The 20246-nt window shown below is 37.6% G+C and overlaps 1 protein-coding gene and 1 pseudogene across 16 annotated transcripts in view; one reads left to right on the plus strand and one right to left on the minus strand.

Moving 5' to 3' along the window:
* DLG2 (discs large MAGUK scaffold protein 2) overlaps positions 1-20246 on the minus strand; it is a 2332374-nt gene that overhangs the window by 266305 nt on the left and 2045823 nt on the right. The gene's annotated exons all lie outside the window — the stretch shown is intronic.
* Positions 404-15946, plus strand: LOC119535864 (annotated as a pseudogene).

Genomic DNA, 20246 nt, shown 5'->3' on the forward strand with positions numbered 1-20246 from the left:
AGGACAGAAAGACAACACTAGCCAAGTATCTGAGCAAGAGCCTTTGAAAACTGTATTGGTGGATTCTTACTGTAGATGAGTTGTTTAGGAAGAAAAAGTCATTTATAAAAGAATGGGAATATGCTTCACACCAGCTTATCTACAAACATGAGCGTACCACTGCATGGCTGGAAGCATGTAAGTAACCAAGTATTCGCTACTGGGTCTCCTGGAACAGGTGCAGGGCTGGGAAAATCACAGTGTGCAGAGACGATGGTGATGGGAGTGATGGTGTTTGGGGGGTGGTTTCCTGCCATACCATCCAGTGGTTCCAGCCTTAGAGAGCATTGATGTATTGTAGGTTTTCAATGTATGGTTGCTGAATGAATGAACATGTCTAGCCAGTTGAAATCAGATTAAAGCAATGGATGATGCTGAAGAAAAATGGAAATCACAAAGGCCAGCTGCCTCCGAAGGTATGTGGAGGAGATAGAGAGCATATTTCACTGACCTAGCCTTGTGGTGAGGTTGGATGGCAGATCTGTGGGCATAATGGTGTTTTGATGGTTGGTTTCTTGCTATGTTTATTATTATAAGTGCTCCTATAGAGAGTCTCATGTCAGTCACTGTCTGTCTGTCTGTCTATCATCAATCAATATTTAGGACTCAATTATGCAAGGCACTATTCTAAGAGCTTTACAAATTTCATTTATTTAATCCCCATAACTATCCTATAAGGTCGCTACTATTATTATTTCCAATTTACTAATGAGGAGAGTGAGGCACCAAGAGGTTAAATAATTGCCCCAAGGTCTCAGAGCAATAAGTGACAGATTTAGGATTTGAACACAGGGAGACTGGCTCCAGAGTCAGTGCTCTGACAGTTTCACTAAAATGCCTCTTTATTCACCCAGCAGGTGCTGTGTAAATATTTTAGCCCCTACAATGATAGGCCCTTTGAGGCCAGATGTCAGCAGGATGCCCCAGCCTTGAGGACAGACAAAAATCAGCTCTCAGGTGCTCAGAAGTTAGGCTAGTAGGCCTCCCCTTTAGGTGCTGGCAGTAGAGAAAGCACACAGCTTGGATTTGTTTTGGACATGATCCAGGTTTCTGGAAAGACTATTCAGAACTTTACCCATTGCTGCACATTCCATTACAGTATTAAAATGACGCTTCTCTCCATCCCCAACTCCCCAGACTTGATTCTGGCTGGAGAGAGCTAATGTCAGGGAAATGTGTTGACTTTCTTTATTCTTTTTTTTTCCCCCCACTAGTGTTACAAAAATATAGCCTAAAGCCCAAGGGAATGTCTCATAGTTACATGTCAACCTAATTTCTTTTTATCAAAGTGTTAAAAACAATTTTTAAAATGCCCACATTTTCTCTCAGTCTCCTGGGATGGAAAATTAACATCTTAATGGGATACAGAATCAAAGCAAAAACACTTTTTAGTTGCTGTTAATTAGAGGAATTAATTGAAACACCTAAAGGCAGCAGATCTGTTTTGTAAATTAGTTTCTGTCTTGAAAAGAAGAAAGACGTATCTTTATAAATTTCGTATTAGTTATATATTCTAAACAAAAACGTTGGCTCTTGCACCATTATTTTGTATTGTACCCTGTTAGGAAAATGGCTCTTGATTTGGGCTTTGCATTTAACAGAAATCACCAAACTGTCCATTTGTGTAAAGCAGACCAATATCAATGACTAATTCTGGGTTCTGGCAATTGACACTAGCAACACACCTTAAGTTCTAACAGAGAGGTTAGAATTTCCCAAATACATGAGTAGAATCCAGCATGTAGACAGATGCCTCAAGGACACATGGTGGTCACATAGATTTGGCTTGTTCTGCCTTTGAGATGGGGGGCTCTGACTTTGTTCCCAGTGCAGAGCAAAAGGCTGGAACAAGGGAGGTTTGACAAATGTATGACTGGCATTCCCTAATATGGATAGGGATAGGAAATTGTTGCCTTACCCTATCAATGGAAAGCAAAGGCATAAGAATTATTATTCAAATAAATGCAATGATGTGGTAGGGTATGTTTGCCTGGGATGTAGATGTGATGATAAATGAAAAGCAGGCCCTCATGGTTCTTGAGAGGACTTGGCAGCATACAATATCCATTTTATCTCCTTGACATTATGCTTTGCCCAGTAATTGGATGACATTGGAAAACGCTATTATTGTATTTTCTTCATATAAACAATATGGATATTAAAATAAATCTTGGGGTATTTCATTGAATACTTTCTCTTATTATGAGTTAAGCCTTTTTGGTTTTGGTATTCCTTCTTTGTGCTTCATGGCAATGCTGGGTTCCATTGTGTTCCTTCCTCTCATCAGTTTGGAAAATGAGGAAAAAGAAAGACTGTGCCTGTCTTTAACTCTGTTATCAACAATTGAGGGTTCCCAGGCTATCTCTTGTAAGAAAACTCTTTAACTTTGGGGAGTGCTTCTGAGTCATCATTAGAAATATTTTTGCATATTATTATATTTAAGAATCTTAATTTCTTGCATATATTTCCTTTTATTTTCCATTTGATTATTTCATCGTTTATAGTTTCTCAACATTCTTCTTTAGCAACAGCAAATATAATTACAATTTAACATGCCATAAATAATTTTGTTGAGTACCTCCTTTGTGCCTGACACTATTTTAGTTGCTGAAGACATACTAATAAAAAAGGTAGTCACAGTCAGGAGAGTTTATTTTCTACTGGGAAAGTACAAGCCATAAGCAAATAAACAAATAAGATAAATACATGTAGTAATAAATGCTATAAAGAAATTAAAACAGGCTATAATTTACTATGAGAAGGTTACATGCTATGACGGTTAAGGGCAGGGATGCTGGAGCCAGAAAGAGGTTACATCGCCCACTTACTTGCTGTGTGATCTTGGGCAAGTTTTAGCCATTCTGTGCCTCATTTTCTTCATCTCTAATTAGGGTAAAAGTAGCCCTGACCTCATAGATTTGTTTTAAGGATTTCAGAAATTAATGGATGAACAGCATAAAGAACGGTGCCTGAAATTTATTAAGTATTTTGTAACATTAGCTTGCATTATTTCAGTAGCTAACATTTGAGAACTTCCTACCAGCTGGGCATTATGATAATGACTTACTCATCAATCCTACGAAGTAGTTATTATTAACACCTTTTTACAGATAAGAAATCTGTAGGTTAGAGAGGCTAATAACTTTCACCAGGTCATGCAGCTAGAAAGTAGCAGAAGCACTCTTGACTTCTGCTCTGTCCTCAAACATCTTTCCCTCTGTCTTCATAAGGAGTAAGACTTGTGTTTTTCCAAATTTTTTCTTTCCAGTGGCTTATTAATTAAGCCCATTAAAAGCATAATCTCAGGTTTGCAACTTGAGAGATAACATATTTACTGACAACAGAAACTCATCCTTCTTAGGTTTTTTCTATTCTGATTCTAATGTATATATTTTTTTCCTTTTATATAATCCTTTGTTTGGCTGCTGCCTAAAGCCAGGCTGTTCATTACTTTAGCAACATATTTTATATACATTTGGTGTTATTTTATTCACATAAAATTCATTAATTATCAACCAAATATGTTGTCCCTGAGGTTACATACAGCTTCTCATTGCCTTCTACATTAGATGTTTTTGTGCAGAGAGCTCTAGAAAGTATTTCCATTTGTGATGCCCCAGATTTCATCCATTCTAGTTGAAATTCAAAATTATTACTATTTTTCTTTTCATGACCTTTTCAGATGTCTCTTTTCTCTTTCTAATCACAGTTCCATTTAAACCAAAAGACATACAGAAATCCTCACTTCAATGGTAATCTACTCTTTCCATATCCAGTTTTAAACCATAATCACTACTCTCCTCCTTCAATTGCTCAGACACCTGGTGTATATTTTATTAAGCAAACTCTTGCCAGATTTAAGGAAAGTGCTCTCTTAGAGCACGCAAACGGGAGTTCTAAGGCCCCAGGGCTTAGCTGCACAATGTGGCTCAAATTCTATCAAGTGTATAAGCGTCAAGTTAATAAATAATTTGGATTTTAGAAGAGAAAAGTAAAGGCTAATGTATAAGGAAAAGTGATGTATATGAGATGAGATAAACCTGATTGTGTTTTTAATTTTTGTAAATAAACAATTCTATACCTCTCAGCAGATTTTAGATGATGCATATAACAAGTTTAATGACGCTTTAAAGAGACAGTATTATAAAAATCCATGAACTTAAACCAATAATAGTTGTATAACTACAGCCTATTTCTCTTTTCCAAAGAAATGGGGAAATAGGTGATACACAGAGGGTGTAGCATAAAATCTGGCTATTGGCCCCACTTGGAGAGGCGATACTGCAAATGGGTACAAAATCAGGCAGACCGCTACTGGAATTTTGCTTCTGCCACTTAATTGTCATGTAACTTCACTGAGATTTTACTTACTTATCTGCATAATGGGGATAATGTTTACAGTGCTCTGAGACTATTAAAAGGCCTAACATATATAAATATTTATATATAATAGGTACTCCATAATAGTAATAATTATTAATTGCTACTTGCTCTTTCCACAACCATTTATGATTTTTTGAGTCCCTAAACCTAATTCATTCCTTAATATGTGGACCATTCACGATGGATAGAGCAGAGGCTCTTCTTTGCCTCTGCCCAATTATTTACCATTTATCTTTACTATTTTTAGGACCAGTGTCAGCTTTTTCATATTGTCCAACACATGTTCATGACGGCTTGAAAAAAAATCACAGACACTCAAGTCTTTGTTGATTGACTGATTTATTTCAATTCATTAAAGATAATATTGATTTCCTACCATAGTCACCCTCTTCCCTCATGAAGCTCAAAGTCTGGGGAGAAGACAAATATTTGTTTACATTAATTACAAGATCAAGAGAGAAATGAAACAATACAAGACACTGAGGTAGCAAGAGGATGCAGGGTTTACTACTGGGGATTGCTCAAATAAAAGATCAACAAGAAAATCTAGGGCAGCCTAGTCAGGGAAGGTTTCCTGGAGGAGATGATCTCTAGCTTGTTCTTTGAAAGAAAAAGAGTTTTTCAAGTAGAAAAGTAGAAGAAGGGAGTTCTTGGCAGGTACAGTAATAAGTGCTAAGACACAGAGGATGAAACATCAGGCATCTTAGGGAAATAATAAGCAATTGGATGTCATTAGAATGTGTGATATGAGGGGAGGTGTAGTTGGGGAGGGGGTTATGAGAGGAGACATACATTTGGATATATATGTTTAAATGAAAAGTACTTAGGAAAACTGGGCCTGGTATATAGTAAATGCTCAGTAAGTACATCTTTATATCTTTCTAAAGGTCAACTCTCACTTTATATAATAAAGTAGATTATATTTTATATCCAGATATTATATCTGCATTTTCTTTATAGCTTGTACTGTAGAATTAGTTCTCTATAAATTTTTATATTTTGTTCTATGGTTAGGAAAGACAAGGTATAGAATTGTAATGAGGAACCATAGTGTGAGGGAAATTTAACAGCTGAGAGAAAATAGCTACAATTACCTATAGTTAATATTTCACCATTATCGACTCAAAAGGTTCAAACAAAAGATCAACAAGAAAATCTACTTTCTTTACTTCCAAGGAGATTAACTATTCATTTATCAGCAGACTATTGAAAATGTGTCTTCTTGAATCTACTGCAAAGAGGGGAAAATGTGCTCCTAGATGTGAATAGAACTATCCAGGTTGAAAACATTTGATTTTCCTCAGCAATTTTCTCTGCACGTCCTCCACACTCCTGCCTACCCCACCCCCCAAACAATCCTCACATCTTCACTTCTTTGGACTGCATCAGCTTTGTTTTGAGGATGATTGTGCAGACACACCACTTTCATTGTATCTCACTAATAGTAACCCAAAGCTATTTACCTACAATTTTATAGATGACTGTGCTTCTTCTAGGATGCACTTTGTGTTTCTGCTGTTCATTGCTAAGTATATGGCAGCTGGGAATTGGCAATAAAAGTCTATTATTCCTTCTTTGGCTTACTAGAAAAAATAACTCCCACAATGAGTAATGCCTATTTTTAAAAAATTCAAATATTTAAAAGAAAATACATTTTTGAAAAATTGGATAAAATAGGTTGTGATTACATTACTAAGGAATCAATCATTTATAAAGAATCTTCTTCAGAACGACCTTAAACAAAAGAGGAATTATGTATTGGCTATTGCATAATAAAGAAGGATTTATAAATATCTTCATATAAAGATGTCTATTGTATGAAACTAGGTAACTCTTGCACATATTTCCACTTCAACAGGTGGCTTTAACCTTGATTTTAAATCCCTTTAGACTCTAATGACCTCCTTAAAGGATATTAAGTGTCCCAAATATTTCTAGAAAACCTTACCAGTTAATGAGGAACAATTGCATAGAAGTTTCTATTGGAATATGTAATCTCTTGACAATTTAAACAGTACATTGGGTATTATGATAGTCAAATTGAAAGAAAATCTGATATTTATAAAACTGCTTCTGATTCGGGAGAATATCTGAAGGGATAAGGAGCAGGTGTCAATGGTAAACCAACTAGGAAATAATAGACACATTTTAATTCCTTAAACTCTCCAGGTTATTAAGCATCTTTAAGTTAAACATTCTTTTTTTTCCCTCTAAAACACTGCAAATAAGAACTTCTTGCATTCCTCTACAGTCTTAGTTACAGCTTTTATTTAAATAAGTTTCTCACCCAATTAAATAAGTAGAAATGTACACCTTTTTATATTACTTTAATTTGTGAACCCATGTAATTACATTATCTTAAAATAAAGTTCAAATGACATACCATCAAACACTTACCCACCAAACAATGAATGGATAAACAAATTTTTTACAAATATGTTTATTTACCAAACTTAGAGAAAATCTGGTAATTCGAGATTGATTAGCTATTCTTGCGGATAAATTGTTAGAAAAGAGTACAATTCTGCAGAAAGAGCAGAGGAAATGGAATCGGAATATTTGAGTGTAAGTTCAGATCAGCACACTTACTAGTTGCATGAACTTAGGCAAGTTACAACCTCACTGAGCTTCATTTTCCATTCATCTGCTGGATTTGTTCTGATGATCTGATTAGAAACATACGTGAAAGCCCTTTGTAACCTGCAAAGTCCTATACTCATGGTAAATAATATACTTTACTTAATGTCCCCAAGACCAACAAATATACACAAAGTCATTTTAAATTTCAGTAGAAAAAGTCTATTTGTTTACTTAATGTTTTGCTTTCATGCACCAAAGTACAGCTAAAACTGTCATTGTCTTTTGTCAACAGGATCAGTACTAATATCAGAATCAATCTTGTAACCACATAGTCTACTCTCAGAGAATGACTATGTTTTTCAGCCTTGAAAAGCAGCTTTTGGTAATTCTAGTTTAATATGATTCCCAAGAGGCATTTCAATGGGGATAAATTTGTTCTATCACTTACAGTTCAAAAGAAACTGAAAGGTATGGATATCTGTTTAGCTTATTCATTCATTCCAGAAATGTTAAATGAGTACCCACTGTGTGCCAGGCACCGTTCTAGACACTGTGGACGCAGCACTCAGCAAGACAGACAAAACCTGATACTCATGATAGAGTTTACGTTAGTGGAAAATTACCTGAGCTTACAGCCAGGGCCTAGGTTGTGTCCTCCCCACTCCCCCTACCCTCTGCCCCTGCAACTCCTTTACTGGCCTTTTAGACTCTTCAGAGGACAGATCATACCACCTTATACCCAGGAAGAAACTAATTTCCTAGGGTTGCTGTAACAGCACCACAAACTTGGTGGCTTAAAACAACAGAAATTCATTTTCTCACAGTTCTGGAGACCAGAAGTCTGAAATCAAGGGCTGCTCTCCCTCAATGGCTCTAAGGGAGAATCCTTCCTTGCCTATTCCATCTTCTGGAGGCTATTGGCATTCCTTGGGTTGTTGCCACATCACTCCATCTTCACGTTGCTTTCTCTGTGTGTCTGTTCTCCTCTGTGTGTCTCTTATAAGGACTTGTCAGTGGATTTAGGGTGCACATGGATAATCCTGGATGATCTCATTGCAAGATCCTTATCTTGATTTTATCTGTAAAGATCCTTTTTCCAAATAAGGTAGCATTCAAAGGTTTTAGGGATTTGATACAGTATATTTTCTGGGGGTTGCAGAGTATGTGGGGTTGGGTTCCAGCCTACCACAGGAGGTTATCTCCAAATAAATTTTATTACCTGAAAAAGTCCCTCGAATGCTTGTATCCATAATCACCCAGGGGCTTCCCCAAGTTTTTCCCCTACTCTGGGTCTGCTTATCTTTCTCTCTACTACCATATTACAGGGTTTCTGGTGTTTATGTAAATTACCATAATCCTGACAGTTATCACTTACTAAAGCCTGTATTATGTGTCAGGAACTTTGTTAGCATTTTACATGCTTTGCTTCAATTAATTCTCAAAGCCACCCTGTGAGATAGATGTTAATCCCCATTGTATAGATGAGGAATTAGATTTAGAGAAGTGAAATAATTTGACCAAGTATACATAGCAGATGACAGCAGAGCTGGAATTTGAACCATATCTTGAAAGAGACCATGTAAAGATTCTGAGACCGGAAATGGAGAGTGAATTGGTCACAGAGGCCTTTATTTAAATTTAAGTTTAACGTTTCCTTTTTTGCTGTCTAGTTATACTTATCTGTCTTCTGCTGCTTGGTGTCCCCACCATCTTCTTCATTTTCAGCTGCTCGTTTGCCCATAGCTGCCTCAGCCTCCTCATAGTCATCTCCATCCTCTTCCTCACCATCTCTTTCTTCTTCCTCCTCCTCCTCCTCCCCACCTTCCTCTTCCTCCTCTACCTCATCGCAGCCTCCCGGTCCCCATTCTCCTCGTTAGCATCGCCATTAGGAGGAGCGTCTCTCCCGTTCTCCGCCTCCTCCACAGCTTCCTTCTTCTCCTTTAAGTCCTTGGTGGTGACTTCGGGTTGGCATCCACGGCGGCGTCTGACCCGGTGCTGCACACGGTGATCCCATGCAATGGATTAAAAAGAAAGCGCGAGTTCGGGGACCCTGGCGACAAAGCTGCGGTGTCCTCGGCGGGAGCTGGACCAGGAACAATGCAAAGACGGCTCTTCCGAGCAGCCAGTCACTACTGAGTTTTTTAAACTCATCACTGTCTTTCCCGCTGGCTGACCGTAGGACCATTAGGGAAGGGGCCATGTCTTTTTGCTCACTAAATAATGTCCTAATGTCCCGGGCATTTCCCTCATAAGAAACATTTAATAACTATTACCTGAATGATGACTGAGTGAATGAATTTTTGTTCTGTCATACCTTAATTTTCCCAATGTGTCAGCAACTCTTTATTAAGAAAGTAAATTACCCTTAGTGGTAGGGATGTGAATATGAGGAAACTGACAGAGGGAATAAGAGAAGGTAATCTTGAACCAAAGTGCAGTTTTTTTATAGTGCAGTCTTTTATTGACTTAGTCAGTGAGTCTCCCAGGAATCTTTTTGGGATTAGGAATCCACTAAAAAAAATTAAAAATTTATTCATTTTTATTTCCTGGGTTTGATTTTCTGCCATAAAGCTGCTTCTACTTGTGACTCTGAGAATTCAAGACATCGCCACTGTTTCAGCTTTCTGAATTCTTGATTTTCCTGAAATTGATTTTTTCATATTATGCCCTTTCAGCCTCAATGAATTTATGTTCCAGCTTAGCAAATACTATTTAATTTAATAAACTGGAAATATGTAAGCTACAATATCTACAATGTCTATTAAAGCTACAGTGTCTATAAATAAGACCATTTCCAAAAAGGTGTTAATCTTGAAAGCCACAGCAAGCAATGTGTGTTTCTACTTGAAGTAAACTTAAAACTGATATTGAAGGGTTCAAATTCTGTATACAGAAAGAGCAATTCACACAGATATAGATATCTCCCCACCCATGAGAGCATGAAAGCAGAATACCCATTTGTTTAAAATTTGTGGAGTAAAAAAGGGAACATTCAGAAATTACCTCCTTGCAATAACTGTTCTTTAAAGACAAGAAAGATTTAATTAGAACACAGTAAACTAAATTGCACAGAATTTTGGCTGGAAAGAACCTTAAAAATCATCTCTCTCACCACCTTAATTAACAAAGGAGGCTACCAATGTACAGAAATGTGTTGTGGCTTGGGAGTGATCAAGAAAACATTGGCTGCAGAGTGAGGGACAGAACAAAAATGCCTCATTGTTCATTATTAATTTTGAAGACTGGCTTAAACAGGTGGATGTTCAAACAGATGTGGAGAAAATTATGCTGGGCACTCAGAACATGGAGTGAAGTTAGTATTAAGGTATTTTAAATCTGCCTTGGTTTGTGTTCCCCTTTTGCTGTTCTCTGGAAAATTCTTTTACAGTTCTCTAACATCCTGAAATTCCTTCTCAATGGAAGGGTTATCTAGTGAGGATTTGTGATAATTTTGTAATACTTGTATAGTCAAGAATAGGATGAGGACCTATTATTTCCACATATTTGATCTGAGTGTTGATAATGCCTGGTATGGATTTAAGAGATCCCCTTGATGTCAAGATATCTCTACTCAAGGATTTATTTAGACTCTACCTATATTCATGAATGAGTGTTTCATTTACTACATGCCAAGAACCCCCCAAAATAATATAAAAATTGTAAGATGAAACCTTCAAAGAAAATATTTCTGAATTATGGGGTGAGGGTTGTTGATACAGTGATGGGAAGAAGGATAGTATACTGAGAGGGGGCATAACCTATAGTCAGCTTTGTAAATATTTTAACCTTTTCGATATAAGTTTGAGATGTTACATTGCCAGGATACATAATGAGGCCAAGAATGGTTTCTAAGAGTCAGGAAATGAGACCTACTTTTGTCTTCATTACATTATCCTGGGTCCAGACTGGGGCTTGGGGTGGGGAAAGGGATGTAGCATCATTAATCATTAAGATATCTGGAGGGAATGAATCTGTAGACTCTTTGCAGGAATCCTCTTTTCAGTCACATTCTTTGGTAATGGATGTTGGGGATGAAATAAAAGCAACTAAGAGAAGGCTAGTATAAGGATACATTGAGTGAGGGGACATCCTCGGAGAATTATAGTTGCAGGAGGGGACAGTATCTGTTAGTGAACTATGTATGTGTGTTAGAGAGGTTTGTAGAGAGAGACATGGCTAAGCAATAAAAATTCTAGAGTCATATGAAGTTTTCTTTAGGGTTCCTTCTTAATTTTTCTGTAAAAGTTTTAATATTCCAACCAGATTAATTAAATTAAAATAGAATTTGTGTAACACATCTGGAGAAATATTATGTAGCAATACAGAAGATTTCTGAGGAAGATCTGATTGATGAGGGATTGATAGATGGTTAGATGTAGGGGGCTGCAGGAAGGAGTTAGGATGGGTAAGAAGAAAATCATAATATATGTGAAATATTTATTCAATTATCAGTATTTCCAGATTGGTAGTTATTTTGTTTTAAATTAACAATAATTGCTTACACTTTTATAGTTCTCATGTATATATCATACAATGGTGATGTGTAAACAACAGCAATGAACCACAAGCTAGAAATGAAAGTAAAGCTGTATACATGAAAAAGCCCTGAGACTCCCTGATAATTTTTTTTACCCCCTTTATGTCCAGTTGATTATAATAATCTTATTGGATTATATCCCTTAGCTATTCAAGCCAGACCCCCTCATGGGATCTCCTAATTAATTAAGAGAATTAACCAACCCACTAGCTGTTCAGCTAGCCTCAGCTTTAGGAGCTATGGAAACTTAAATACTGAACTGCTTAAGTTTCCTATCTGTGAAATGAGGAAGTTAGACGAGATAATCTTGAAGGATTCTTCTAACTCTTACTTTCTATTTCTAATGATTCTAGTTAAATTATACAAAATGCATTAACTTAACTAGGTTATGCATTCATGTGGATCATGTTTTTTATCTAGAATTTTATAACATTGATGGGTTTTTCTGAAATTATCTTACCCATCCTAACTCCCTTTTAATAGATGAGAGAACAGATTCACAAAGATGAAATTACCAGCACAAGATCACACAGTAGAGTCAGAATTGGCACTAGAACACTGGTCTTCTCTTCCTAGTTCAGAGTCTTACACAGTGCTTTCCATTCAAATAGCTCTTATTAAATGTTCCCTGATGATGCTGATGCAATTTCTGACCAAGTCCCACAGCTGTATTTTACAAATCTTGCCTGGACATTTAAGATGCAGTTATTTGCACTGAGAAGATATTTATGATGCCACAGCTGCTCATTCATATGTATAAACCTATGTAGATGTTGATTTAGAGAAAGAAATATATCTTGCAGAAGGTGTCTATATTCTTTAGGAGGTAAATTGCATATTCGTCTAAAGCTTTCATCAACTCTTTGACCCCACAGAGAAATGTACCATGGTGCCCACCTGTGGTTTAAGCTCTGATAGTGGTTACTATGAATAAGATCAGCATTTCACTTCTTGCTGAAAAGTACCCTCGTTTTTAAATTAGTCTTACTATTTAAAAAGGAGAGAAAAAGATTAAATTAGATTATGCTTTAAAACATAGTAAGTTACTCAAAAAATTTTATAGGGGTGTCTATCAATGATTTTCTTTTGGTCCATAGGGGCATATGTCAGGATAGGGTTTGATATTATTTCATCCCACTTCATTTTTTTTTTTAAATTCACTTCCAGGAGAGGCCATAATTAAAGGAAATGAAGCCTGAAGAGGTTTATTATCTCATTAGCTGAGGAGTTCCAGCAAAATTTTTGAGTTTGACTGATAGTCTATATTTAGAGAGGAAGAATATGCAAAGTGAAGTTGAATGACATGTGAACTTCTTAGATCCCCTGCAGCCTGACCCAACCCTAGTAAAACCCTAGATATGAGCAGTCATTGGGTGAAACCATTAAAGAAACCTGGTGGTGTAGCCTCATGTGAATTTGTCATGTGTTCCAGGCAGAGGGAGTCCAACCCACTAGTGACAAATGAGAATTTTTGCAGGGGCTCCAAGTGTTCTAGGGGAATGCATCTCAAACTTTAATGTGCATAGAAGTCATCTAGGGATCTTGATAAAATGTGGATGCTGACTTAGTCCTGAGTTAGAGCCTGAGATTCTGCATTTCTAACAAGCTCTCAGTTATTGTCTATCTGGTGGTTTATGAACCATACTTTGTAAAGCAAGGCTCTAGAATAATTCAGAGTAACCACCTCTTCCCCCAGCTATCTGCATTACTTACTCCCTCACTTCTTTTGGGTCTCTGCTCGAATATCACCTTATTAGCAAAGCTTTCCCTACCCACCATATATCATAGAGTACTCTCTGTCAATATCACTTTTAACTGGCTTCATATTTCTTCATACTACTTATTACTATCTGACAAATTTTATATTTGTTTTTTGTTTGTTAGTCTTCTCCCATTAGAATGTAGGCACAAGAGATTTTGTTTTGTTTTGTTTTTGGTTTGGTGCTTATCCTCTCCTTAGAACACTGACTGAGGGATAGTAAAAGTTGAGCAAAAAATATCTATTGATTAAATAAGTGTACAAATGAATAAATGAGCCATATGGCCACTCTGCCACCAATTCCATAAACCATATCACACTTTTATGTCTCCAGGCAATAACTGACTCTAGCCTTTGGGCCTTTTTTTTTTTGGAAATTCAAATACCCTTTGAGAGCAAGAAGCAATTCACCTATTACAGAATAAAGGATGGAGGAAATTAGACTGCAATGATGGGGCCAGCTCCCCTTGCCAACTCCCTCTGAGTAGTCAAATTAAAGGCAGGAGGTTGCTGACATTTTTTACAGGGTCATTTGGCAATTAATAGTCTTCATTTAGTGCTTTATGCTGGAATCTTTATTGTCTACCTGCTTCTCTTATCTGTGGTTTATTATTTCAACCCCAGAGAGTTATTGTACTCTAAATATAGGATATATTATTTAGAAGGCAATAAATATTGTAAAGATTTGCCCTGATCTGACATAAGGGAATACTCTGTTAGATCCTTTTTAAACAAATGCATAATTTGATTGTAATCAATGTCTTTTTTATTTATCAATGGTGTTAAAGTTGAGTTTCAGAAGTTTAAAAAATGTTAGAGCTTTAACCATCTCTGTGCTGATACTACAGAACAAAAACTGTAGGTTTTTAATGTAGATACTAGTGTCTCTGGAGTTTTTTAAGCAAAAAACCCAAAAAGGTAGCATCTTAAAATGGTGTCAACATACACAAACTTTATTAGGACTTCTGGGGAAGATGGTGGAGCAGGGAGCTCCAGGACTCAATCCTTCCACCAAAACAGCTATTAAAAAGGAAGTGTCTGAAAAAACTATTTTGACACTCTGGAGGCCAGAAGAACACTGTACGGAACATCCAGGGAAGAGTGGGAGGAAAAGGCTGATAAATTACAGTAAAGAACAGTAAATTGTTCTCTCTAGCAGCAGCTCCTGGTGCTCATCTCACACTCTCACAGCAGGCCACTGTGGGGTCCAGTCCCTAGCTAGCTCACTGGTTATAGAAAAGGACATAAAAATCCTCTTCCATAAGACCAGGGGTGGGCATGGCCAATCACTGATCATGGTTTTTGATTAGCAAATTTGGATTGCTGGGGACCCAGTTCTGAGGGCAGCTATTGTTTCAACCTGCCCCTGACAAAGGCAGCAGCAGCCACTATTTCAACCCTCCCCAGAGCAGGGAGGAGGTGGTGGAGATTTAAAGGTGCAGAGTTACCACAGGGCTGTGGGGACAGTTAGCTGAAAAGCTGCACTTGCTAGATAGGCCAGGACAGCTCAGCTTTGGGGAGCCATCAGAGAAGCTCTTGGCACCCTTCCAGATCCCCTACCCAGGGCACTTTGGAGCTGGTCTGTGCCCACCTCATGGATCTGTGGCCCTGTTTTGGCTTGGAAAGGCTGACTTGGGAAAGTCATCTTGGGGGTGTCCCTCCTCCCAGAATTTTCCCTTTAGGCCTGAGACAATGAAAGGAGTGGAAAAAACTATAGAGGTGGACAGTCTGGGACAAAGGCCCACTGGCTTCAAACACTCAGAAGGAAGTCTGTCTTCTGAGAAACAGAGGGGACAAGCAATCTTCTGTAAATAGAGGAACTCCAAAACAATGAACAAGCAAAAGCCCAGAGCAACACAGAGGCCCAGAAAGAGAGGGAAAACCCTGCCTTGTCTTTGGGCAGACCTTCCTGATAGGTGGGCTGAAGCTTATCACCAGCTGATTACAAAACCAAGAAACAGACATCCCAGGGAAGAAATGCCAGAGTTAACATTTTAAAATATTAAAATGTACAGTGTGCAACAAAAGAGTGCAAGACAAAGAAACAGGAAATGATGGTCCAGCCAAAGCAAGAGGATAAAAGTACAGAAGACAACAAAGAAGATGAGAATAAGGACATACCAGCCAAAGACTTTTAAAAAGTAATCTTACGAATGTTCAAGGAGTGGCTGCTGTAGGTGTGTGCATCACTTTCTGGTAGAGGCATGGGTTGGCAGACCACAGCTTCTGAGCTGGGATGAACTGCACTCCTACTGGAGGCAGGGAGCTGGGCTGGAGCCACGGTCAGCACAGTGGGGGTAGCAATTGAACTGACCATTGCAACTGCAGGATTTGCAGGCCATTGTGATTTGTAAGCCATGAAGCATATGGATCCTTAAGTAAAACAAGTTTTTCAGAGTCTTCCAAAATCTGCCTTCAGTGGTGGCTATTACAGAGGTGGGTTTGAGCTCAAAATGACAAAACAGGAAGCAGTGTTAATACCAGGTGCAAGCCCCACTGCCAGTAAAGGAAAAACAGGAGATGCTCATCGACGAATTGTGCTCTTAAATCACCCAGACAAGGGAGAATGAGCTCCTTATTTAGCAGCCCAAATCAATGAAGCTAAATACTTAACACAACATCAAGCTAAAAATGAAGTAAATATATGATGAAAAATACAGAAAAATAACTAAAGGATATCAGGAAAATAATGAATGAGAAATTTGAGAATCTAAGTAAAGAGGTAGAAATTTTAAAAAGGAACCAAATGGAACTACTGGAGTTGAAGATCACAATAACTAATATGAAAAATTCCCAGGAGTTTCAAGAGCAGATTGGAGCTAGTAGAAGAAAGATTCAGTGAATTAGAAGACAAGACACTTGAAATGAGTCAGGCTGAAGAGCAGAAAGAAAAAAGAATTATTAAAAGCAAAAATAGCCTAAGGGAGCTCTGGAACACCTACAAGCATACAAACACATGCATTATAGGAGTCTCAGAGGACAAGAAAAGAGAAAGGGGCAGAAGAAATAGTGAAAGAAATAATGCCAGATAACTTCCCAAACATAGCAAAGGACAAGAATATGTACATCCAAGAAGCTCAGAAACTCCAAAAGGATAAATGAAGAAAAATACACCCTGTCATATATTGATTATATTATCAAATGCAAAGAACAAGGAGAGAGCTCTGAGAACTGCAAGAGAATAGCAACATGCTACATACATTGAATGCCAAATTCTCAACTGAAACCATGGAGGCAAGAAAGCACTGGATTGAAATACTTGAAGTGCTGAAAGAAAACAACTGCCAGTCAAGAATTTTATAATCAGTGAGACTCTCTTTCAAAAATGAGGGCGAGATTGAGACATTCTCAGATAAACAGAAGCTGAGGGAATTCATCACCACTAGATCTACCCTACAAGCAATGCTAAAGGGGTTCTTCAGACTGAAAGGAATGGACACTAGATGGCAGTTCAAAGTGGCATAAAGAAATAAAGACCTGTGGAAAAGGTAACCATTTGGGTAATTATAATGCCAGTATTATGGTAGTGTATTGTTTGGTATGTAACTCCAGTTCTTACTTCCTACAGATGCTAAAATGCAAATACATAGAAAGTAGTGATAAATCTAGGTTTTTTGGACATACCATGTACAAAGATATAAGTGATAACAAGTACAAAAAAATGAGATGGGGACACAGGGATACAGGAAAAGTACATGTTGCCATAAAATGAAATATGAATATTAAATATTTAGGATGCTAAATTTTAATTCCATGAAAAATTCAAGGAAAATAGATGAAAAATACATCCAGGTAGAAGTCAGAAAGCACTCAGTAAGGTACAATACACATATAATAAAACAAATAAAAATAAAAGTAGGCATTAACAGAAGCAAGGGACAAAAAAGTATAAAACTTACAAAGGCTAAATAGCAAAATGGCTGAAGTAGTCACTTTATCAGTAGTGACTTCAAATGTAAATGGTTAAACCCTCCAGTCAAATGGCAGAGATTGGCGGAGTGGATAAAAAAAAAATGACCCAACTATATGCTGTCTGAAACATACTCACCTTAAATTCAAATACACAAGAAGGTTGAGGGTGAAAGAATGGGGGAAAAAAAAAAGTGTACCATGCAAGTAATAACCAAAAGAGAGCTGGGGTGGCTATACTAATATTGAATAAAATAGACTTTAAGTAAAAAGCAGATACGAGGTACAAAGATGATGATTATATTCTGATAAATGGGACAATTCAACAGGAAGACATAATAATTATAAATATATAAGCACCTAAAGCAGAGCCCCAAAATATGGGAAGCAAATATTAATGGATTTGAACGGAGAAATTAACAGTTCTACCTTAACAGTAGGAGACTTTAACATACCACTTTCAATAATGGATAGAACGTGTAGTTGTAAGTAAGGAAGTACAGGACTTAAATGATACACTAAACCAACTAGACATAACAGACATGTACATATATATAAAACACTGCACCCAACAAAAATAGAATACACATTCTTCTCATGTGGACATGGATCATTCTCCAAGATAGACTATATGTTGTTACAAAACAAATCACAATAAATTCAGAAATATTGAAATCATATAATGTACATTCTCTGACTACAATGAATGAAGCTAAAAATCAATAACAGAGGAAAAAATAGAAAATTTGCAAATATTTTGAAATTAAACAATATTCTGTTAATCAGCCACAGACTTAAAGAGGAAATCACAAGGGAAATTAGAAAATATCTTGAGGTGAATGATAATAAAAATCCAAATACCAAAACTTATGGGATTCAGTAAAGGCAGTGCTGAGAGGGAAATTTATATCTAAATGCTGACATTAAAAAAGAGGAAAGACTTCAAATCAGAGACCTAAGCTCAAAACTGGAAGAACCACAGAGGGTGGCATAGAGAGGAGTGGAGTAATCCCCTGGAGCAACTAATAAACAACCAGGAACAACTAGTAACAAATTTGGAATAACTGCTGGGGGACAACTGTGACTGTCCACTCATCATACACCAACCTGGATTGGGAGGAAAGCCTGAGATTGCAGCATAAAATCTATAAGTAGAAACTGTGGAACCACGCCAGGAGCCCCCTCCCCCCATGGCAGGCTGAGCTGCAAAACCTTGCTGTGGTAGAAAGCAGCATTCCTGAAGCAATGAATATAGCTCAACCTAGCTCTGACTGGAGGTTTAATTAACAAATGTGGACTGCTGAATACAAGCTACAAATCTCCAATAAGCAGACAGAGGCTTTTAGTGATGACTGACCTTAAAGAACAAGAACACTCCTCTGTCCTGGGAGGGGGAGCCCAGAAGATCAGGTGTTACCTCTGGCCTATGGGTGAAACTAGGGGGCTGTGGACTGGCCTGAAAATGGGCTTTCTGTCCCTTTCTCTCTCTCAACCTGAGGGGCTCAGTGGAGAAAGCCTCAGCCATTTTCAGTTTGCTGTGTTCTGACCCAGACAGGGGTGGAGATAACAGTGTCAGAGAGACAAAGGAGCTATTCAAATGCAGATGATAAGTCCTTAGGGGGTGTATCTTCCCTAAGAGGAAGGAGGTGGGGCACAGCTCTACTACCAGTCTTCCCTTCAGAACCAGACCCCAGAGCCTGGGGGGAAAACAGCCAAAACAGAAACTAAAGGGCCACACCTCCTTATACCAGTTGGGAGCAACAGGCTGATAGGCACCACATGCTGGGCAGGTTAGGGAAAGCACAGCAGCTAGAGACCCCAAAGGAAAGTCTGTCAATCTCTAAGACACACCAGCAGGGAGACTTGAAACTGAATATAACCCCATTCTGAGATCTGAACCCTTTCTGGTCTGGGAAAATCTGATTGGGCTAACCAAAGAAATCAGATGCCTAGACAACAGAAAACTACAACCTATACTAGGAAAAACGAAGATATGGCTCAGTCAAAGGAACAAACTTACACCTCAATCAAGATACAGTTGAGATACTGTTTCATTTTAATGAAACAATCTATTAAAGATTTTCAAAGAAATATGCTAAATCAAATCAAAAACCAAATCAATGAGTTCAGGGAAGATATGGCAGAAGAGATAAAGGCTATAAAGAAAACACTGGGCGAACATAAGGTAGAAATCAAAAGTTTGAAAAAACAACTGGCAGAATCTATGGAAACAAAAGGCACAACACAAGAGATGAAAAATGCAGGGTAGACATACAACAGCAGATCTCAAGAGGCAGAAGAAACCACTCAGGAACTGGAGAACAAGACACCTGAAATCCTACACACAAAAGAACAGATAGGGAAAAGAATGGAAAAATACAAGAAACATCTCAGGGAATGGAATGACAACATGAAGCACATGAATGTATGTGTCGTGGGTGTCCCAGAAGGAGAAAAGAAGGGAAAGGGGCAGAAACAATAATAGAGGACATAATTGATGAAAGTTTCCCATCTCTTATGAAAGACATAAAATTACAGATCGAAGAAGCACAGTGTACCCCAAACAGAATAAATCTAAATAGACCTATGCCAAGATACTTAATAATCAGATTATCAAACATCAAAGACAAAGAGTGAATCCTGAAAGCAGCAAGAGAAAAGCAATCCGTCACATACAAAGGAAGCTTGATAAGACTATGTGTGGATTTCTCAGTAGAAACCATGGAAGCAAGAAGGAAGTGGTGTGATATATTTAAGATATTGAAAGAGAAAAACCATCAACCAAGAATCCTACATCCAGCAAAACTGTCCCTCAAATATGAGGGAGAGTTTAAAATATTCTCTGACAGACAGACAGTCAGAGAGTTTGTGAACAAGATGCCTGCACTACAGGAAATACTAAAGGGAGCATTACAGACAGATAAGAAAAGACAGGAGTGAGAGGTTTGGAACACAATTTTGGGTGATGGTAGCACAGCAATATAAGTATATTGAACAAAGATAACTATGAATATGGTTGAAAGAGGAAGGTTAGGATCA

Source organism: Choloepus didactylus, chromosome 6 (genome assembly GCF_015220235.1).
Source record: "Choloepus didactylus isolate mChoDid1 chromosome 6, mChoDid1.pri, whole genome shotgun sequence".
Taxonomy (NCBI): domain Eukaryota; kingdom Metazoa; phylum Chordata; class Mammalia; order Pilosa; family Megalonychidae; genus Choloepus; species Choloepus didactylus.